The following is a 13,633-nucleotide window of genomic DNA, read 5'->3' as shown; positions in this document are numbered from 1 at the left end:
TGACTGTGACTTCAAGCCAGACCTCTGAGCACCACAGACAAGCAAGCAAGCTTTCCAATTTACAACTGACAGAGGTTAAGAAAACCTCTCTGAAATTTAATCTGGGAAAAGCTATTCTAAGACACTGCACACTAATTAAATCCAAGTGTCCATCAAGATTAAAGCAAGAAATTTCCTGAAAGGGGAGAAGTTTTAGATGATGCAGAATGCACAAGATATGATAATATTCATAAAATATGTAGGGTGAATGTGAAGTAATGATTTTTTTCTACACAAGGTTATTTTTATTAATCCTAATCAGATTTTAACAAGAACAGCAGCCGCAGCCACACACCCTGACCAAAGGGCAGCTCAGTTCCACTGCAGAAGCCAAGAACAGTTACCTCAACAGCCAGCAGACTGCTCACAGTGGCTCTGCTAACTCTTTTTTTCCCTCTTTGTCTCTCTCTCTCCAGCACACAGACCAAGGTAACCCAATGTCTACATAGCACCTTGGGATGTTTAACTACTGTACAACTCCTCATCACATTCAACAGTCACAAATTATCAGATGTCTCAGAAAACGAATACTAACTCTCCATGACAGGGAGAGCAGAGAGCAGCCTTTGCTTGTTTTTGTGCTGACTTGCATCTAAGGTCTCATAGAATATGTGAACACTCTACCAGTGACATTACCTGTCTTCTGTAACTTTTTTTTTTTTTTTTTGAGACAGGATCTCATTCAGTTGTAAACTGTCCTTAACTTGCAATCTTCCTGCCTTAGCTTCCTGAATATCTGGGATTACAGGCCTGGACCACCAAGTCCAGCAGCCACATGGTGACTTACAACCATCTGTAACTCCAGTTATAGAGAATCTGATACCCGTTCTGGCCTCTGGGGGCACCAGGAAGTTATGAAACCTATAGGACCTACAACCTTGATGAAGGACCCATGTCTCATAGGGGACAGGATTTAAGGGTTTATAGCCTTGCTCTACTTCCTGTTCATTCTTTCTGCTTCCTGTGCATGGCTGAGATTCTATCTCTCAGCTTCCTGCTCCTGCTATCATGCCTTCTCCAACATTATGGACATCTAGCTCTCTGTAATGGTAAGCCAAACTAAACTCTTCAAGTAGAGTTATTGCCTTTGCTTGTAGTAACAAATTAAAACTAATAAAAAAGTTTCAAAACTGTATTAGTTTCCAGAGGACTAACTACCTAGGTTAGCAGGCAGCATGAGAGATAATGAATCCTGTCTGGTTTTGTGGCCATTGACACTTCTTAGGATATCAGCCACTAACCTGTTCTGTCCTTGCCCCTCTCTCCCACTCTGTTAAATTTCAACCTAGACCCCTTTGTTTCTTTATTATTTCTGAGTTCCATATGGAAAAATGAAGTATGCATCAGAAGTTCCTTGGCAATGAATGGTTAGTATGCTTAATACAAGGTGGGAAGGAAGGTATATCAATTACTTTTCTATTGCCATGATAAAACACTATGAACAAGAAAACTTACAGAAGAAAGTGTTTAATTAGGCTTCTAGTTAATGATGCAGATAGAGTCCATGATGGCAGAGCGAAGGTGTGGCAGCAGGAACAGGTGAGCACTCATCTCTCAAATGGAAAGCAGGAAACAGAATGACTCAAGTCCTTTGAAACCTCATGGGTACCCACACTGACACACCTCTTTCAACAACGCTACAACTGTTCCTTCCCAAACAGTCCCACGAACTAGGGACTAAGCATTCAAACATATTACATGTATGGGGCCATTCTCATTTAAACCACCACAGAAAGATTTCTCCAGAGAGAAATCACTTCTCTGACTTACTCCATTTTCCCATTAAGGCTCTGCCCCAACCACAAAAATATCTTTTGCTTCAGGATTATTATGTGGCAAATTTTGTCAGGTTCCCAGCTATTCTGTCTGAGGAAGGGCACAAATATGACCATTCAAAACATGTGTTGAGTTTATAAAGATTTTTTCATATTGTCTGCCAAGATTATATGTTGGTTTAATAAAAATGAAAAATGATAAACACTGCTAGTTACCAGGCATGCACATTAAAACTGCAGTAAGATTCCATTTGCCCCAGTAAGAATGGCTATCAAGAAGAAAAACAACAGCAAAGGATTCATGAAGAAAAAAGAAGCCTTATATACTGCTGGAAACAATGTAACTAATGAGGCCATGAGGAAACAATGTAACTAGTGAGGCGGTGACTGAAACCAAAGTAGTCCTGCAAAAGTAAAACATAAAATTACCATATGACCCAGATGCACCACTCTTGAGTGTACACCTGAAGGATGTTAATCAGCAAAGCATGAGGTACTTTGTATGCCCATGCTTACTTTAGCACTGCTCATAGGAGACAAGACATGGAACTGGTCTAGAAGGCCATCAACAGATGGACAGATAAAGAAAATGTGCTACACACACACACACACACACACACACACACACACACACACAGAGTGCAGTTTTCTTCAGCCATAAAAATGAGTGTCCTGGTGTTCCCCTGTGACCCTAAGGGCATATTCAGGTACAAGATGAGTTCAAGGCTGGCTGCTGACTATGAGACTCTATCTCAAGAAAAAAATTAAAGAGGAATTTATTAGTGTAATTTGAAGGAAAATGGAAAGAACTGGAGATTATCACATTAAGTGAAACAAGATCAAGATAGGCAAATACTGCACGTTTCCCTTATGTGGATCATCCAGAGTTTTTAAAGTGTATATTTAGAGGATGGGCTATGTGGATGGAGGTAGTAGACTAAAGAGAGGCAAAGCCAAGAGTGGGCATTGAGTGGCTGTAGTTAGAAATGAGCATTACATCAAAAATACGTTCACGAATACCCTTACCTTAGAAACCAATGCATTTCATAGTATTGTGTGCTGGATAGTAAATTACCTCCAAGATTGCTAGATTTAAGCTTCTATTGGACAGAAATTATTTTCTAGTTCACCAACATGTCCCAAGGGACCAGGGCAGTTTTTTTAGGCGCTAAGTGCTCAATACATCTTTGTTAGTTGAATGAATACAAAGAGAAGGTTGAGCTGTGCACATCAGGCGTATGTGTGGGGGGAGTGGGAATAAAGATGCAGCTAGAATGAGCTGTAAAGAGTTGCAACTGGCCTCTATCAGATATTAATATCCTTCAAGGGGTTATTCTTTTCTCTTAGGGGGAACTGACTCACAGAGAAGTTAGCTGGCAGAGGAATGTAGAAGCAAAGGCAGGACCATTTTAATTGGTAGTCTTGAACTTGACTAGTTCTAAAGATCACTTAATGCTGATGGCCCCAGATTGCAGAAGAAAGTTACTGGAGATGAAATTTTAAAAAATTAACTGTTGCTCTGCCTTATGATTTTTAAAATGATTTATTTATGTTTATTTTTTGTGCATTAATCTTTTGGCTGCATGTACATCTGTGTGAAGGTGTCAGATCACTTGGAGCTGGATTAGAGACGGTTGTACACTGCTATGTGGGTGCTGAGTCACCATTGTGCAGTGGTTTGGGACATTGGCTAATGTTCTAATCTGGACCAAAGGTTCAGAGATAAGAACCCGAGACAGAAGCAATTGGTTTCCCACATAATAATTTTAACCTGTGACAGTCATCAAACCACTAAATACCTCAAAGTCTGTATTAAACATACCTTCAAGGGTTCTGTGAGAGTCCCTGGATTGCAGTGATTGTGTTGTGAAAACCTTTAACAATGATAAGATAAACAGGTAAGCTAATCAAGACAAGAATAGTGGCTGGATGTTTTGGTGCAGCGTGGGAAATATCTGCAACCACCAAGACCAGCAGAGTGTCCACTCATGTGAGGCAGTTCCAGTTCAACAGAACATTTCTAAAGTATAATACCAGGCAGTTTATTTCAGGCATATTGACATAAACACACAATTGAAATAGCACAATTTTGGAAAAAAAAAGTTTTGTGATGATAATTAACTCAATCCCATGTATACAATAAAGCTTAAGACATGATTACACTGAAACTCTTTTCAAAGTACATATGACCTCTTCCATAAGGATGGGTTCTATTGACCAAGAAACAATGCTCAAGATAAGAGTCTAGGGAGGATGGCTGAGGTAAAAACATAAACGTCTGAGGGAGTCAGATGTGGCCTGGCCATAGAGATAGCACAGAGGTCAACAGGCTCTTAACCACCTCTGTTCCATTAGTAAAGTCCATATGACATGTCCCCTAAGGATGGGTTCCATTGATGGGGAAATAATGCTTAAGATAAAGGTCTAGGGAGGAAGAGTCAGAGGTAAACAAAAGGGTCTGGGAGAGTCAAGTATGGCCTGGTCCTATAGATAGCACAGATCGACGGGCTATTAACTACATCCATTCCCAGCCTTATAGACAGAAAACTGGTATATCTCTTCCTTTGAAGGGACAACCCTGTGTGTTTAACATTCTGGTTTCCCCAGTGCTTATCTGTGAACACAAGGACTTCATGCCCTTACAGAGCAGCAGTTCATTTTCATGTTGGCCTTAAAAACAAAGCAAAGCAAAAACAAAACAAAACAACCAAAATTTAGGGCAATGGAAAGATTCTGGTGACATCTTCTGGAAAACTCATGTGTGTAAGCGCATGCTGTGATGGAAACAAAAGAGCTCTCCTGGTAGGGAGAGAGGTCCTGCATCTGACTGGTCCTGGAATTAGCAACTGTTCCTGAAGGCAGTCTGTCTCTCCGCTCCGTTGTCTTTACCTATAACAAGGAATGGGGAACAGAGTTGACTGCCATAAAGTAAGCACACATACAAGCTAATAGTTACACTCTCAGCATTTGTTCTCAGTTTTGTATTTTGATGATATTCAAAGGCAGGTTTTGTAGTCAGGTCTAGCCCCCTAGTGTAATTCTTTGTGTATAAAGAAAATATCTGTGATATTTTTGTCATGGAAAGCGGCATGTACCTCATTAAAATATCCTGAGGACTTCATTCTTAAGACAGTTGAAAAATCAAAGACTAATTACAGAGTTCTTTGTATATTCAGGTCTTCTTAGAAAACAACCATTACTATGGGCAGCTCTTGTGCCCAGGTCCCCATCAGTACGTGTGCCAATATAAATATCAGCTAGCCCCATGGGGGACTGTGGTGAGCCAGTGGTAAATTAAAAAAAAAATGCTCCCTTAAGCTCGTATATTTGAATATTTGGTCCCCATTTAATGGAACTGTTTGGGAAGGGTTTGGAGGTGTGGCCTTGTTGGAGATATGTCACTGGGGATTGGCTTTGAGGTTTTAAAAGTCCACACTAGGCTCAGTGTCTCTCTTTCTTTGTGTGCTGGCTGAAGAGCAGATGTAGAGATCTCAATTACTGCTCCAGCACCGTGCCTGTCTGCTTCCCACCATCGTGGTCATGGACTAATCTCTAAAACTGTAAGCCAACCCCCAATTGAATGCTTTCCTTATAAGAGTTGCCTTGGTCGTGGTGTCTCGTTACAGGAATGGAATGGTAAGTGACTAAGATCTCTCACATCCAGGTCTGCATCAGTATTCTGGCACATGCAGCATGGAATTAAGTGCTAAGGTCTCTATCAGGAGACTGGCCCTTTGTAATGTGGTGTTTTGGGCAGATGGTAGCACCCCCAGTGTCCAGTCTTTCATTTCCCATCATGCTTTGTTAGATGCAGGAACTGTCTCAGTATCTCCATATAGGATCTTGCCTTTCTCCACATAGGCTGACTCTACTCACACAAAAGTTTGAGAATGACTAACAGTGTTTTAAGAAGCTACCTCACTGGGTGGGCAGGGTAAGGGTAGAAGCATCTTAATTCTGCTCCTGCCCCTACCCTACTCCCACAAACACTATCATAGCTTTGCTTGTGGGTGAAAATACAACCTACTTCTGCTTTTAAAAATATGTGGTAAGAGACACGTACCACTAAATGTACCATTTTAACTTCTGGATATACAGTCCAGTGGGATTTACCACATTTACATTGTAAAGCCGCCATCGTCATCCATCTTCAGAGATGTTTCATATTCTCAAACTCTATACCTACTAAAAATGAATTCCCCAGTAATCTAATCTATAATCAATTTCAGTCTCTCTGTTGACTACGGTAGGTAATTCATATAGTTGGAGCTGTGTGCTATTTGTTCCTTTCTGCTTACCTTGTTTCTCTTAAAAATATCTCCAATATTCATACATGTTATAGCATGTTCCCGAATTCCATTCTTTTAAAAGCCTGTATCATGTTCCATTATATGTGTAGGCTGTTGCATATTTTGTCTAGCCATTCCTCTGTCATTGGACTTGTAGATTTTCTACTTTTAGCCGCTGTGGATACCGTTGCTATAAAAATGGTGTGTTATTGTCGTCTCTTAGATGGGGTGTGATGCACCTGGCTTGGTACAGTGCTTGCCTGGGGTATCATGCCCCGGGCTTGGTCCTCCAGCACTATAAACTGAACGTGTTGATGCAGGCCTGTAATCCCAGGTGAAGGTGAAGTTGGAGGCAAGAAGACCAGAAGTTCAAACTCATCTTCCACTACAGAGTGAATTGAGACTAGCTTGGGCTATAAGGAGACCCTGTTTCTACACAAACAAATCTCCAACATTCTAATCTTACTATTATTAGCTATTTCTATCCCAATATCCAGGAACACACTGGGCGGTGGTAAATAATAAATACTTTACACTTGACCTGATTTTTATTTTACCTACTGACTTAGAATAGATGTATGAATTGCTTTACTGCTCCAAATGTCAGTGAGAGAACCACCCTCAACAGGATAGACAATTCTTTTGTCTTTCAAGTGGCTACAGTCCTAGATCATCATCTTTCACGATCAGTGCACTGAGTCCTTCTTCTATATATTTGTTTTTTTCATGCTAGGCATTGAACCTGGGCTCCGACACATGCTAAGCAAGTACTTGACTTCGGGCTTACATCCCCATCCCTACTCTTGTGTATATTTGAAATTTACAAAATAAAATGTTTATTCAAATAATTAAAAACTCAGGCCTGGACACTAATCATGTGACTGAAGGGACCACCCACAAACGTATGCACCCATCTGGGTTTTTTGTTTTTTTTTTTTTTTGTTTTGTTTTTTTTTTTGTTGTTGTTTTTTTTGCATCAAGTTGCTAATTGGGGGTCAACTGCTAACTGTTATGGATTTCATTTTTTTTAGTTATATAATTGTATTCATGATAACCAATGTTTAAGGCCATCTTTTATGCCTATGATATATAAACACATTATCTGACAGATCATTTTTAGAGTCATTTTAGCTTAAGCTTATTTATGAGCATACAAGATAACATTTAAATAGCATTTAAATACCTCCTGTAATGGCATTGCACATTCCCTCAGTGTTACTGAAACCGGTTGCAATTTCTCCTTCCAGATACATAAAGTACTAGAAAAGTAGCCAAAAAAGAGACATGGACTCAACATGGTGCCAAAAATAATAATAGCGCTTGAAATGTTAAACAGTTTCTCAGAGCCCTCCTTGTTCCCCTCCTCCTGCTTCTCCTTGGAGACAAGACTCCCGGCTGGCTTCCTGGTCACATGGTGGGCCATCCTCCTGAGTCAGTAGTGGCAGCTGTTTGAGACGGATATGTGGGGTTCATTGGAACAGGGATGGATGGTGGAATGGAAAGAATGGAGTCTCACCTCAGATCCAAAGCAGGAGAAAGAGAAGTGCTGAGTTAAGGCTGTGAGAGAAAGCTCATTTCTCTTCATGTCTCTGCACAGCTGAGTAAGATGTTCTTGACTGAATGTCTAGTTGGCCTATTTTCTTCATTTTCTTGGTGGCAGATGACAGTCGTCCTGGGGTCTGACACTGTGACTCTCTAAACACAAGGCATGTCCTGTTATGCAGAGTTAAAAGTCAGGAAGGAGGTGTGAACAAGTCGATCACTTCTTCATTAGCACTTTGGGAAGTTCATCAAGACACTTGGTTCCAAGCCAGCTCCCTAAGACAGCTCATAAGGTTAGGGAAAGCTGGCACAGGGACGCCAGTACAACCCTGGAGGAAAAGCCTCCCTAGTCCAGCCAGTGCAACCTCAAACAGCACTGCCCACTTTATCAGTGCTTTCTTTCTTCTCAGAAATATTCTTGATGTTAAGTCCATGTGAGGTCTGTGCTATGCCCAATCAACACTAACACTTATTTTTTGAAATACTAATTTAGAGGAAAGATATAAGATAATGTGCATGTAGCTTGCATCAAATATTCTGCTAAAAAAATAAGCATTATTTCTTATTTATGGTTTTATTCTAGCCAGGAGCACGGCAAACTTCATTGTAAAGAACATATTCATCTATTCAGAAAATGGTGATTTAGTATGTCTTAGTTTCTTTTTCTGTTGCTGTGATAAAACACCCCAGCAAAAGGAATTCAAGAGAAAGGGTTTTTTTTATTTCAACCATCCAGTTTACATTTACAGTGCATCACTGGAAAATCAAGGGAAATCAAAACAGTGGGAGCTTGTGGCAGCTGATCACATCCTAAGTCAGGAAGTGAAGGTGGACAAATGCCTGTGCTCAGGCTAGCCTTCCTCACTGTGTACAGTCCAGGATCCAAACCCAGAGAACAGTGCCACTCACTCAATTCACATAAACAACAATCAACATAGGATCCCTCACAGGTGAGCCTGGAGGCACGAGGGTGATGTTAGATCCCATGAGATTAACAATCCACAGTAGCTATCACAGGCACTGATTTTGGCCAATAGGGATGCAGCCAGCTACAAACAAGACCAGCTTCTGTTCTCAACAAGTGCTAGAGGATAGAAGATATACAACAGTTTGTCAGACTGAGAAATTCCACCTAATTACTAAAGTAAAGCCAGTTTATGGGGACTGGTAGTGATGCTGGGGGGAGGGGGACCTGAGTAACCACAGAGAGCTTCCAGGATAGGCAGGAGACAAGATGGGGGTCTATGGAGAGGCAGGGTGGGAGGTTGGGGGTGGGGCAGGATGGGGCAGGGGTGGGATAACTCCAGACAGAGGGAGCAGGAGTGGAGGAACTCCTGGAAGTACAACACTGGGCTGCACAGCCACACGCACCATGGCCTTCCTTAACATTTCCATTTTCAGGCCATCCAGTACTCCACCGACAATGGGCACAGGGCACAGGGCAAGCAGGGTCTTGATGAGAGAACAAATCCACTGGTGTAAAAGTGTTGAAATGCTAGGTTAGCCAGCCCTGTATCATCACTATTAGATGCCACAGATTTTACCAAAGGAGCCACCTTAGCTTTGGGAAGGAGGTCTTGAACTCCGTGCATTCAAACGCAGGTCTCTAAAGCCCTGCTTATGAGCTGTGATGGCATCTGTCCCACCAGTGACCTGGTTTGTTTCCTTGAAGAGTTCCTTTAGATGTCTATGACGTTGTTCTTCTAGGAAACAGGAAGAGAGTTTGAGACCAGCATACAACTGAACCCAGAACTTTAATGTGCTTCCTGTGCCCAAGGGATGTTTCTACTGTCAGCCTCAGGAGCTATTATTCTGGATTTCCGTTCTGGTCCCAAGAGAGTGTGCTGCCCCACCCTTATCCCCAGCCCTGCCTACACATTGGAGTGATAAGAGTTTAAATTACCTAGACAGTGCCATCTAGTTCTCAACCTAGGACTCTGAGTTCTAGGTTTACGAAGACATAAAACTTCAAGCCCTTAATCTAAATTGAATCACAGCTCTGTGATAGCTAGGACAGGTGTGACTTCCCTGCAATACTCAGCCTGTACTGCCTTCTGGGTGGACACCTCTTGCAAATCAAGGTCATTGCCTCACCTCAGCCACCTGCTGCTCACACCTCTCCATCCTAGGGTAGGACTGTGAAACTCCTTATCAGTCCAAAATCCTTATAAATGGTGCTCAGATGAGAGAGCTTCACTCAGGCATATCCCCTCCAACCGAGACAGAATGGAGAGAGCAGTGACCAAGAAAGTGTCTTCATTCATGCTGATTGGTTAGTGACTGCAATCATTGGGCAAGGTATTTTGGTAAATCATGCAAAATTCCTTAAGTGTATGTAAGTTCAATTTTTACTTCCACTATCATGATAGGCTTGACCTGGAATGGTTGGCAGGGAGGTTATAAACTTAAACTCCTGTGAATGGGAAGTTCTTCAGCCTGGTTTTCACAAACTTTTCTCATATTACAGGCAGGGAACAGAAGATGAGTTGAAGAATCTATTCAGTTCTGTTGACTCAGGTTGACACACTCTGCTGCCAACCCCAGACCCTGTGATTACTCTTATTGGGTTGTTAGTACCACACAATCTATATTTCCCATCAAACATGCTCTCCCGAGAGTCCTCTGGGGACAGATTGAGTCCAGCCAGCATGTCAATAAATAGCATAACGGAATTAACTGACATTTCATTTATCCTTCAATGTTTTTATTTTTTTTCCTCCCAGACATTAGTTCAAAGGATCATAATGTCATAGAGCATCCATCAAAGGGGATAAAAAAAAAAATGAGACAGAACTTATTCTATCTCACACTTTTCAGGCTTATGCAGGGATCCCTGGAGTAAAGCTGGCCATCTCAGAAGTGCTTCTCAGTCTGTCAGTCTACATCTGCAGGCTCAATCTTCTTCTTTTTTTTTTTTAAAAAATGCTTGCTATTAGGAAATATTCTCTAGTGAGCTTATGTGCGCATACCTTGCAAACAAGGAACACGGCTGAGCAGACCTCACCAAAACACTGATTCTTTCCTACAGAGATAGTGGGAAACAAAAATCACAGCAACAACAAGGAAAATAATAAAAAGTATTTAGAGATGATTTCCACCAATTGGGGGCTCCCTGTCTTGTTCACAGGAGCCACAACATTTACATCGGCGTGATCATGATATACAGAGAGACAGTCATGTTAATAGAGAGCCATGCTTGGGTTAGTTTGATATTATGGACATTCCAGAAACAGCAGGGACTTGAAACTTCCTATCATACCATAGGTGGGAGCCTCCCTCCGTGCTTTCATGCAAGAGATTCACAAAATTAATTCTAAATAAACCAAAGCAAATCACAGGCCAGTGTCCAGCACATCAACCATAATGCTGAACACCCCTGTTGTGGACAGCAAAGAGCTGAATGTCAGAAGAAACAGCCGCTATTTCTTTATTTCCCTCTTCATTTCAGCCTGTTCCTTATTCTTTGAAAGGTAACAATGGCTTTTATAATTGCCATGCCCAGCTGAACTGTGGCTCTGGCAAGAATGAAACTGGCTATGTCTACTTGTTCTTTCTCACAACCTTGTCCTGATGACAGAGGGAGAGGCAACATCCTGGCATGGTAGCAAATTTGAACAAAAGAGAGCAGACACACCATCTGGATCAAGCAGGCACTGTGTTAGCTACATCTCTTGTTGGTGCAACGCAACACCAGAGAGATGCAACTTAGTGGAAGAAGTTCACTGTGGCTCATATTTTCACTGGGTATAGCTCATTGCCATGGAAGCTGTTGGTAGGAATGCTAAGAGACAGCACTTTCCACATTGCCTCATCAGAAAGCTGGAGCTACATTAGGACTGGACTTTGGGGAAATCTCCAAAGGCCTTCACTTAGTGGACTCTATCTTCCAGCTAGAACCCCATTAGGAAGGTCCCATAGCCTTCAGACACAGTCTTGCCAACTGAGGGCCAAGCACACAAAACACGGGCTTGTAGAGAGCCATTCCAGATGCAAACCCTTGTCCTTCTGCAGTCTTCTCCATTGATCAAAGGATTTCAATTACTTTTGGGAGAGACTTCAGAGACATGGACCCCCAAAGCCATTCATTCTCCAAATGACCAACGGACATCCACAGCCACAGCAGAAAGAACCAAATGAAGGAGTTCCTGCTACCAGGAGAATGTTTTCCCAGTGTCAGGACTCAGGTTACATCTCTTGCCTTTACAGTCCCTGGCTCTCTGTGAAAATATTTTCTGAGGAGAAACAGCTGCAGGGGATGCTGCTCAATACTTTGGCCTTGCTGTCCTGGTTAAAACAATAGACAAAGGGTGAACTCACACCAGATCCCTCCTTCGTGACCCTCCTCCCTTTGACCATCCAGAATAAATCTTGATTGGCCTAAAGAGCTTCTCCTCCTGAAGCCACAGAGGGATTCTGGGGAGTTCCACCACCTTTTTGTGCACTTCCTAGAAGCTCCAGACAAGAGAGGAAATAGGGATGGAAACACCTGGAGCCAAGCTGCCAGAAGTGAGCAGCTGAGGAGAAATCCTGTTTAGATGTTTCCTTGTGGCCAGGCTGTAGGCTGCTGGCTCAGGCACCTGTCAGAAAGATTCAATTCTTGGCCCAGTGAGATGTAACAGAAACCCAGTCAAGTTTGTTCAAGGAATCCACGAAGGGGAGGCCTTTGAAGATATTCACCCAAGGCCTCTCTTGGCCCTTATGCCCTGTTTTTACTTTCCCCTTTGCTTATCTTGGGTAGCCTAGAAAAGAGCTGAGAGAGGTAAATACTGTTTTAGACAGTGGAGATCTGGAACCTTATCAGCAAGGAGGGCTATGATTAAATCAAGGCTGACTCAGAGATGCCAGATGTGGATAACAAGAAGAGTATGGATATCTGCAAGCACTTGGGTAACTCATTAGGGAGGAATTTTAAGAGCTAGCGAGGGAGAAGCTGTGGTGCAAACTGGTGCCAGGGAAGAGTCACTCTCCACCCTCTTACTCCATGCCACCTCCATCACCACCACCTTTTCATGCGCACGCACAGAGATGTGTTTAGAGAAATGCAATTGGAGAAAGCCCAGTCCTAGGTGATTACAAGATGCTCTGTAAGCTAGGTGCAGTGCTCGGAAAGGTGGGACATCCCACTGCTAAGCTCCATTTTCATGAGGACTGGAGGGCCACTCAGAAATATCAGGCACCATGATCAGTGACAGAAATGAGAAGGAAGAGCCCTCTGCTCCCAGCCTGGAAAGAGAATTTGAGGCGACTTAGCAACAGATCCCTCGATCAGCTTCCAACAAGGACTCAGTGTCCTTCCACCAAATTGGAAGAAGGAAGTGCAGCCTGAACTTCAGAATGGAGAGCCTTGCTTGGAGCTATCTCACGCCTGTGCAGTGAGAGCTCAGATCTGCCCCTAGGGACCATGGGGACCCAGAAATATAATTCCAGTTATTTTATCAGTCAGTTATAAAATAGTACTCAAGATATATCGTGGACAAAATATTGGAGCCAGCATGCAAGACTGTACCTTGTGCACTTGCATTCTTGGAGAAGAGATTGTCGATAAATACCAGTCACGAGACTAAGCGGGTTAGAATCACACATGCATAGAAATGAGAGAACCAACCAGACTGACATTAACGGTAAGATGCCCAGCACAGGCTCCTGGGAATGGTGGCTGTAGAGCAAAGACATGGTGGGAGTGAGGCCTAGTCAGTGAGCAGATGTTAAGGGTCCTCCTCAGGGCTGGAAGGATGACTCAGCTGTTAAGAGCAATGACTGCTCTTCCAGAGGTAGTGAGTTCATTTCCCAGCAACTACATGGTGGCTCACAACCATCTGTAATGATATCCGATGCTCTCTTCTGGTGTGTCTGAAGACAACTACAGTATGTGTGTGTGTGTGTGTGTGTGTGTGTGTGTGTGTACAATAAATCTTAAAAAAAAAAAGAGACTTAAAAAAAAAAAAAGGATTCCATGTGAATCCTTCTGGTGATATGACAGTTGCTGGT

At 42.5% G+C, this 13,633-nt stretch overlaps 1 long non-coding RNA gene across 1 annotated transcript in view; it reads right to left on the bottom strand.

The window, feature by feature from the left end:
* Nucleotides 1-3,893: 3,893 nt before the first annotated feature.
* The window catches only part of Gm31482, a 38,830-nt gene continuing 29,090 nt past the window's right edge, over nt 3,894-13,633 (bottom strand). The window contains exons 2-3 of the long non-coding RNA XR_382010.2: nt 7,620-7,816; nt 3,894-4,703 (exon numbers count right to left, since the gene is read on the bottom strand). This is a non-coding gene — a long non-coding RNA (predicted gene, 31482). The remainder of the gene's footprint in view (nt 4,704-7,619; nt 7,817-13,633) is intronic.

This window comes from Mus musculus, chromosome 12, assembly GCF_000001635.26.
Source record: "Mus musculus strain C57BL/6J chromosome 12, GRCm38.p6 C57BL/6J".
Taxonomy (NCBI): domain Eukaryota; kingdom Metazoa; phylum Chordata; class Mammalia; order Rodentia; family Muridae; genus Mus; species Mus musculus.
The sequence above is the reverse complement of the archived record's forward strand: the minus strand, read 5'-3'. Positions and strand labels throughout refer to the sequence as shown.